At 39.4% G+C, this 8,970-nt stretch overlaps 1 pseudogene; it reads left to right on the forward strand.

Moving 5' to 3' along the window:
- The first annotated feature begins 8,652 nt into the window (after positions 1-8,652).
- On the forward strand, positions 8,653-8,753 carry LOC136327541 (small nucleolar RNA SNORA38; annotated as a pseudogene).
- The last annotated feature ends 217 nt before the right edge of the window (positions 8,754-8,970 follow it).

Consider the following 8,970-nt stretch of genomic DNA (forward strand, 5'->3'; position numbering starts at 1 on the left):
TTGAAAATATCATTTCCCATTTAGTTGGCTTTCTGTTTATTTTGTTATCAGTTTCTCTTGCTGAGCAAAAACTTCTTAGTCTGATGTAGTCCCATTCATTAATTTTTGCCTTCACTTCTCTTGCCATTGGAGTCAAATTCATAAAATGCTCTTTAAAACCCAGGTCCATGAGTTGAGTACCTATGTCTTCTTCTATGTACTTAATTGTTTCAGGTCTTATGTTTAGATCTTTGATCCATTTTGAGTTAATTTTTGTACAGGGGGAGAGACTGTAGTCCAGTTTCATTCTTTTGCATGTGGCTTTCCAGTTTTCCCAGCACCATTTATTGAAGAGGCTTTCTTTTCTCCATTGTGTGTTGTTGGCCCCTTTATCAAAAATTATTTGACTATATACATGTGGTTTTATTTCTGGACTTTCTATTCTGTTCCATTGGTCTGAGTGTCTGTTTTTCTGCAAATACCATGCTGTTTTGATTGTCGTGGCCCTATAATAGAGTTTGAAGTCAGGTATTGTTATGCCCCCAGCTTCATTCTTTTTCTTTAGGATTGCTTTGGCTATTCGGGGTTTTTTATAGTTCCATATAAATCTGATGATTTTTTGCTCTATTTCTTTAAAAAATGTCATTGGAAGTTTGATGGGAATTGCATTAAATTTGTATATTGTTTTGGGTAATATAGCCATTTTGATTATATTTATTCTTCCTAGCCAAGAACAAGGTATATTCTTCCATCTCATTATATCTTTTTCGATTTCCCTTAACAATGGTTTATAGTTTTCATTATATAAGTCCTTTACATTCTTTGTTATGTTTATTCCTAAGTATTTTATTTTTTTTGTTGCAATCGTGAAGGGGATTATTCTTTTGAGTTCCTTCTCAGTTGTTTCATTGTTGGCATATAGAAAGGCTATTGACTTCTGTATGTTAATTTTGTATCCTGCGACCTTACTGTATTGGCTTATTGTTTCTAGTAGTCTTTTTGTGGATTCTTTGGGGTTTTTGATGTATAGGATCATATCATCTGCTAAAAGTGATACCTTTACTTCTTCTTTTCCGATATGGATGCCTTTTATTTCTTTGTCTTGTCTGATTGCTCTGGCTAGAACCTCTAGTACCACATTAAATAAGAGTGGAGAGAGTGGACAACCCTGTCTTTTTCCTGATTTAAGGGGGAAAGCCTTCAGTTTAGTGCCATTTAATATGATGTTAGCTGATGGTTTATCATATATGGCCTTTATCATGTTGAGATATTTTCCTTCTATACCCATTTTGTTGAGAGTCTTAAACATAAAATTGTGTTGTATTTTATCAAAAGCCTTTTCTGCATCTATTGATAAGATCATGTGGTTTTTGTTCTTTGTTTTGTTGATATGGTGTATTACGTTAACCGTTTTGCGTATGTTGAACCATCCTTGAGATTCTGGGATGAATCCCACTTGATCATGATGTATTATTTTTTTAATATGTTGTTGTATTCGATTTGCTAGTATTTTGTTTAGTATTTTAGCATCTGTATTCATTAGAGATATTGGTCTGTAGTTTTCTTTTTTTGTGCCATCCTTGCCTGGTTTTGGTATGAGGGTTATGTTGGCCTCATAAAATGTGTTTGGAAGTATTGCTTCTTCTTCAATTTTTTGGAAGACTTTGAGTAGAATAGGAACCAAGTCTTCTTTGAATGTTTGATAAAATTCGCTGGTATAGCCGTCAGGGCCTGGACTTTTATTTTTGGGGAGGTTTTTAATGGTTTTTTCTATTTCTTCTCTACTGATAGGTCTGTTTAGGCTTTCTGCTTCTTCTTGACTCAGTCTAGGAAGGTTGTATTTTTCTAGGAATTTATCCATTTCTTCTAGGTTGTTGAATTTAGTGGCATAAAGTTTTTCATAGTATTCTACAATAATTCTTTGTATATCTACGGTGTCCGTGGTGATTTCTCTTCTTTCATTTTGGATTTTGTTTATATGAGTTCTTTCTCTTTTTTCCTTGGTAAGTCTTGCCAAGGGTTTGTCAATTTTGTTGATCTTTTCAAAGAACCAGCTCCTTGTTCTATTAATTTTTTCTATAGTTTTTCTGTTCTCTAATTCATTTATTTCTGCTCTGATTTTTATTATCTCCTTTCTTCGGCTGGTTTTGGGTTGTCTTTGTTCTTCTTTTTCTAGTTCCTTAAGGTGAGAAGTTAAGTGGTTCACTTGGGCTCTCTCTTGTTTGTTCATATATGCCTGAAGCGATATGAACTTCCCTCTTATCACTGCTTTTGCTGCATCCCATAGATTCTGATATGTCGTATTGTCATTTTCATTAGTCTGTATATATCTTTTGATCTCTGCACTTATTTCTTCTTTGACCCATTCATTTTTTAAAAGTATGTTGTTTAGTTTCCACATTTTTGTGGGATTTTTTTCCTCTTTTTTGCAGTTGAATTCTAGTTTCAAGGCTTTATGATCAGAAAATATGCTTGGTACAACTTCAATTTTTCTGAATTTGCTGATGTTGTTTTTGTGGCCCAACATATGGTCAATTCTTGAGAATGATCCATGTACACTGGAGAAAAATGTATACTCAGTCACTTTGGGATGAAATGTCCTGTAGATGTCTATCATATCCAGGTGCTCTAGTGTTTTGTTTAAGGCCACTATGTCTTTGTTGATTCTCTGTTTGGATGACCGATCTAGAGCCGTCAGCGGTGTATTGAGGTCTCCAAGTATGATTGTATTTTTGTCAGTTTTTGTTTTAAGATCAATAAGTAGCTGTCTTATATATTTTGGTGCTCCTTGGTTTGGTGCATATATATTAAGAATTGTTATGTCTTCTTGATTCAGTGTCCCCTTAGCCATTATGAAATGGCCATTTTTGTCTCTGAGTACTTTTCCTGTCTTGTAGTCAGCATTATCCGATATGAGTATTGCTACACCTGCTTTTTTTTTGGATGTTATTTGCTTGGAGTATTGTTTTCCAGCCTTTCACTTTGAATTTGTTTTTATCCTTGTTACTTAGATGAGTTTCCTGTAGGCAGCATACAGTTGGATTTTCTTTTTTAATCCATTCTGCTACTCTGTGCCTTTTTATTGGTGAGTTTAATCCGTTTACATTTAGTGTAATTATTGATACTTGTGAGTTCCCTATTGCCATTTTATATCTTGCTTTCTGTTAGTTTTGTGTCTTGTTTGATCCTTCTCTTTCGTTTTTCTATCTTCTGTTTTTATTTGGTTGTATTCCATACATCTTTCCTCTGTTGCTATCTTTTTTATCTCATGTGCTTCTGTGGTGGTTTTTTCAATGGTGGTTACCTTTGAGTAATGAAAAGGGTCCCTACCCTGTTCATTGTAGCGAACTATTTTGTGAGTACTTTTGCACTCCATCGTCCTTTGCTACTGTTAATCTCCATCTTCTCCCCCTCTTTCTTTTTGTTGTTGTCACAGTTTAAATTTGGTTTTATTGTGTTCTTGGAGCTTTTACTTGTGGCTCTGTTTTTTTTTTGTTCTTTGTATCTGATTGGAGAACCCCCTTTAGTAATTCCTGGAGTGGGGGTTTTCTGATGATAAATTCCCTCATCTTTTCTGTATCTGTGAATGTTTTTATTTCTCCTTCATATTTGAAGGATAGCTTTGATGGGTATAGTATTCGTGGCTGAAAGTTCCTCTCTTTCAGGACTTTAAATATTGGGGTCCACTCTCTTCTAGCTTGTAGAGTTTCTGCTGAGAAATCTGATGATAATCTAATGGGCCTTCCTTTATATGTTGTATTCTTCTTTTCCCTGGCTGCCTTGAGAATTTTTTCTTTGCTGTTGGTTTGTGTCAATTTCATTATTATATGCCTTGGAGTAGGTTTGTTGGGGTTAAGAAAACTCGGAGTTCTGTTTGCTTCTTGAACTTGAGGCTTTAGTTCTTTCCACAGGCTTGGGAAGTTCTCATCTATTATTTGTTTGAGTATGTTCTCCATTCCATTTTCTCTCTCTTCTCCCTCTGATATACCTATTATTCTTATGTTATTCTTTTTGATGGAGTCAGATAATTCTTGTAGGGCTATCTCATTTTTTTTAATTTTTGAGTCTCTTTCTTCTTCTCTCTGTTGTGCCTCAAGTTGCTTGTCTTCTATTTCACTAATCCTCTCTTCTATCTGACCTGTTCTATTAGCTAAGCTTGTTATTTCGTTTTTCAGCTTGTGAATTGAGTTTTTCATCTCTGTTTGATTTGTTTTTATAGTTTCAATTTCTTTGGACATATATTCTTTGTGTTCATTGAGTTGTTTTCTGAGCTCCCTAAATTGCCTTTCTGTGTTTTCTTGTATATCTCGGAGGATTTTTAGTATTTCTATCTTGAATTCTCTGTCATTTAGCTCCAAGGTTTCCAATATATTAAATTTTTTCTCCATAGATTTTTCCTCATCTAGCTGTGTTACCTCTCTTTCTTTTTTATCCATGATATTCGATTTTCTCTTCCTTAATGGCATCTGAGGGTGGTTTTGTTGATAGTATTAATGAGATTTAATAAAGAATAAAAAGTTAAAAAAAATAACAATAAAAAAAATAAAAAATCGAAAAGAGTTGTTTTTTGTTAAAAAAAATTAATAATGAAATAAAGAAAAATAAAATAAAAATTAAAAAAAAGGAAATTATTCCCCCCCTCCTTTTTTCCTCTCCTCTCCTCTCCCCTCTTTTTTGAGAAAATCTTGTGGTGGACTGTGAATTATAACAAACAATGCCTGTGATGGAGGGCCTGAATTGAGGAAAAGTAATAAAGGGGCAAAAAAAAAAAAAAAAAAAAGAAAAAAAAAAAAGGAAAGAAAAAAGAAAAAAAAGAGCGTATGGACCCACAAAAAGCAAATAAGGAAAAAATTTGGGTCAAAAATGAAATGATTTGCTTTTAGGTATTGGTTGTCTAAGAGTTATGATGAGAGGAATAAGAGGAAAACGGAAAAATGGGGGGACAAATTAAAAAATTACTATTGTATTTAGTGGAACAAGAACTAGATAATATGGAGAGCCAGGGATGAGAGCACTGCTAGTGAGTTAAAAAGGTGAAGTAAAAACCCCCCAAAATGCCACAAACATAGGTTTGAGTCCCAGATAAGATAATTTGTTTGTTATTGAAGTTTGAATGAGAGGAGATGTAAAGGAGAAAGGAAGAAACTAATATAGAGGGAGAAAAGAAAGAGAGAGGAAAAAAAGAGGTAACCACTAAAAGAAGAAAAAAGAAAGGAGAGAGAGAGAGAGAGTTAAGGGTTTTGGAGTGCAACCCTCATAGAGAGAAAGGAAGAGAAGAGAAAAGATAATGGGAGATGTAACACTTATGGGTAGTGTAGTTCAAGGAGAGGAGAGAGTAAGACCGGTAGAGAGTTAATCGGCCAAATTGGAGGAGGAAAAAAAAGTATCAAGAATGAAGATAAGAGAAACAAACGAACAAATATAATAAAATGGGATAGGTTATAAAGTCTGCAGATTATTCTTGATTTTGAGAGGTTATCTTCTTGCTTTTTCTTTTCTCTCCCTCTTCCTGGTCGGTGACTCTGTACCCCGGGTTCTGCCCCTTTGGCACGCTCAGGTAGAGGTTTGCAGTTGATAAGTCTCTATGGCAATGTCATGTATTGTGCTTTAGTCTCGTTGGCAGTCGAAGCTCAATAGCATTTATAGGCTCCGACAGTGAGAGAGTCCGTGTTCCTGGAGCCTTTCTCCTAGTCTTTCCTTCCTTAATTAGTAGCCTGATAATCCAGCTATGGGGTTGCTGCTGCCTCTGCCTGGATAGTAAGAGGCTCAAAGAGCTGGCAACTCCCCACTCTATTTCCACTCAGCACAGGGCTCTGGGTAAGGCTCAGTCAGTCAGAGCTGCTAGCATAATCAGGTGGGCTTTCTGCCCAGTCAAAGACCTCTGGCTCTGCCACTCTGTCCAGTAACACAAGCGGGCGCCCACTTCCGGGGCGCTTGGAGGAAACTCTCACTCACTGTCTGCGACCAGGATATCCGGCCAGCAGTCTCACGCTCTGAGTGAAACCCCCAACCGCAGGGAAAAGTTGTAGCGTTGGAATTGAGTCTCACTCCGTCCCCGTGCGCGGCTTTTGCAAGGCGCTGGGGCGGCTCAAGATTCCGCTTTGGCCCACACAAAGGCCCCTGACTCTGCCCCTCTGTGCGATAACACGGGCGCGCACTGCCGAGGCACTCGGAGGAATCGCTCACTCCTTATCTGCGCCCGCAAACCAGGATATGAGGCCGGCCGCGGTTCCCTCTGAGTGAAACACCCTCCAGCACGGAAAATCTCCACCGTTGGAATTGAGTCTCACTCCGTCCCCATGCGTGGCTTTTGCAAGGCGCTGGGGCGGCTCAAGATTCCGCTTTGGCCCACACAAAGGCCCCTGACTCTGCCCCTCTGTGCGATAACACGGGCGCGCACTGCCGAGGCACTCGGAGGAATTGCTCACTCCTTATCTGCGTGCGCAAACCAGGATATGAGGCTGGCCGCGGTTCCCTCTGAGTGAAACACCCTCCAGCACGGAAAATCTCCACCGTTGGAATTAGTTCTCACTCCCTCCCGTGCGTGGCTTTCCCAGGAAGAAATTCTCGCCCACTAACTGCGCACCGACCAGGAGACCGGGTAAAATGGCCGCTCTGCTTTTCTTTCTTTGTTTGGGTTTGGCGCAAGTGTTAGCTTGTATTGCCTGGGTTGCCACAGGATCAGATTTTCCTCGGCTTGGATCTCTGTGCCACAGCCTGGTTCGGCCGTTTGTGCTGCGGCGGCCTGGATCTATTCACCCCCTTTGCCCGCCTCAGTTTCTATATTCACAGTTACCAGAGAAAGCCGCCCTGTTTAGGTTAGTGAGGAAGGAGGAGCATTTCTTACTCCCTATTTCCTTTGGGGTTTGGTTATATATTTAGCCAATTTTTCACTCAATCATACCTTTGGGTGTATTGCGAAGCATCTGGAAGCTCCAAGTATAGGTTTTTCTGTTTCTGGTTGAAGATCTTGTTGAGTTTTGGGGGAGATTTATCGGTATCACTTCCTACCCCGCCATTACTCTTTATTTCTTTTTTTTACAGTGACAGACAGTGAGTCAGAGAGGGATAGACAGGGACAGACAGACAGAAACGGAGAGAGATGAGAAGTATCAATCATTAGTTTTTCACTGCACGTTGCAACACCTTAGTTGTTCATTGATTGCTTTCTCATATGTGCCTTGACCATGGGCCTTCAGCAGACTGAGTAACCCCTTGCTGGAGCCAGCGACCTTGGGTTCAAGCTGGTGGGCTTTTGCTCAAACCAGATGAGCCCGCGCTCAAGCTAGCAACCTCGGGGTCTCGAACCTGGGTCCTCTGCATCCCAGTCTGATGCTCTATTCACTGCGCCACCGCCTGGTCAGGCAGCTTAAAGGTTTTGATTTCTACACTATAAAACGGGACAGACTGGGGGCTTTCTGTCTCTCTGTCTCTCTCTCTCTCTCAGTTTCTGAAATTAATATTGCAGAGGAGATAGCAGAGTGCAGAAGGAGAAGCCAGTTTGTGCAGAGAGAAGGAGATGGGGAACAGAGGTGAATAAAGCTGGTGAGGTAGAAAACTTTGATTCTTGGAAACTCAGATGAGTTGAGTCAGTGGCTTTGGGAGCCCTGAATGGAAAAGAAAGTGTTTTCCCACTGTGTGTATTTCTTGCCTGCCGAGTGTGAGCTGGGATTAAATGTAATGGCCCACCAGTTCTTGGCTCTGATGTTTCAATACCGTCTGTCTGAATCAAATGCGAACCTGCATGGCCCAGATGGCTGTGATGGTGGTCGTGGCTACTGGCCTTACACTTACCCAGACTATACTGATCAAGAAAAATATGAAGAGAGGACACAAATTACCAATATCAGCAGAGAAAGAGAGGACATCCATCGCTACAGACATAAAAGATATTAAGAATAAAAACTGTATATTATGAACAACTCTATGCCAATAAATTGGACAACTTAGATGAAATAGAGACATTCATTGAAAAACACAAATTACCAAAATTGACCAAGAAGAAATAGAAAATCTGACAGGCTCAGCTGCAATGAAAGAAATTGAATTCATATTGAACAACTTTCATAAAGAAACTCAAGACTCAACTGACTTCATTAATGAATTCCATACATTATTTAAGAAAGAAATAATACCAATCCTATACATACTTTTAAGAAAATAGAGGAGGAAGCACTGTATGGCAGTGGCCGCCACCATCATGGCCATGCAGGTTCTCCTTGGATTCTGCAAGACAGTAAAGAAACAGTGGAGCCAAAACATGGTGGGCCATTCCATTTATAAAAGTTTCCTACCGGCGGATGAGCAAACAAGCAGAAAAGACCACCTCCCTCTCATTCAGAGCTCCCAAAGCCCTGATGCATTCTCCGGTTCCACAACCTGGGAAATCTTCTCTGGTTCCTCCTGGAATCAAAGGCCCCCACCAGCCTCAGCAGAGCTTCCAAAGCCCCTCAGCTCTGGTTTCACCTCTGCTCTCCTTCTCTTCCTGCAAAGCCCAGGCTGGTGAAAAAAATCTCTTCTCCAGCAAACATTAGCAATACAATGGCTCCTCCCAAACAGGAAGGTAATCCACAATATGCAATCTGCCACCCTGAGGGCAAGCACCTCAGCCTTTCACAGACTACATACACATGATGCTGCCCAGGCCAATGCAAAATATATATAAACAAGCAAACCTAAAAGACACATTTTAATTGGAGGCAAAGAAATGTGGACTTTGAGAAGTCTGGGGCCAGCTTGCTCCATGCAGGCTCAATATCAACCATCCCACATGGAAAATAAAATAAAATAAAATAAAAGACACATTTTACAAACTTATTTGTCCAATATTCCACCCCTTTTGCCCACTTTACAATCTACACCGCAGGTATTCCTGTGCAAGGAATGAGTCACACTACATAAACAAACTATAGTAACAGCACAAGTTATACAGTTTCAACAATTACAAAGGTGCCCTTCACAATATCGCTCAAACCACTTTGCCTAAAGTAC

The sequence above is a fragment of the Saccopteryx bilineata genome, chromosome 2 (genome assembly GCF_036850765.1).
Source record: "Saccopteryx bilineata isolate mSacBil1 chromosome 2, mSacBil1_pri_phased_curated, whole genome shotgun sequence".
Classification (NCBI taxonomy): Eukaryota; Metazoa; Chordata; class Mammalia; order Chiroptera; family Emballonuridae; genus Saccopteryx; species Saccopteryx bilineata.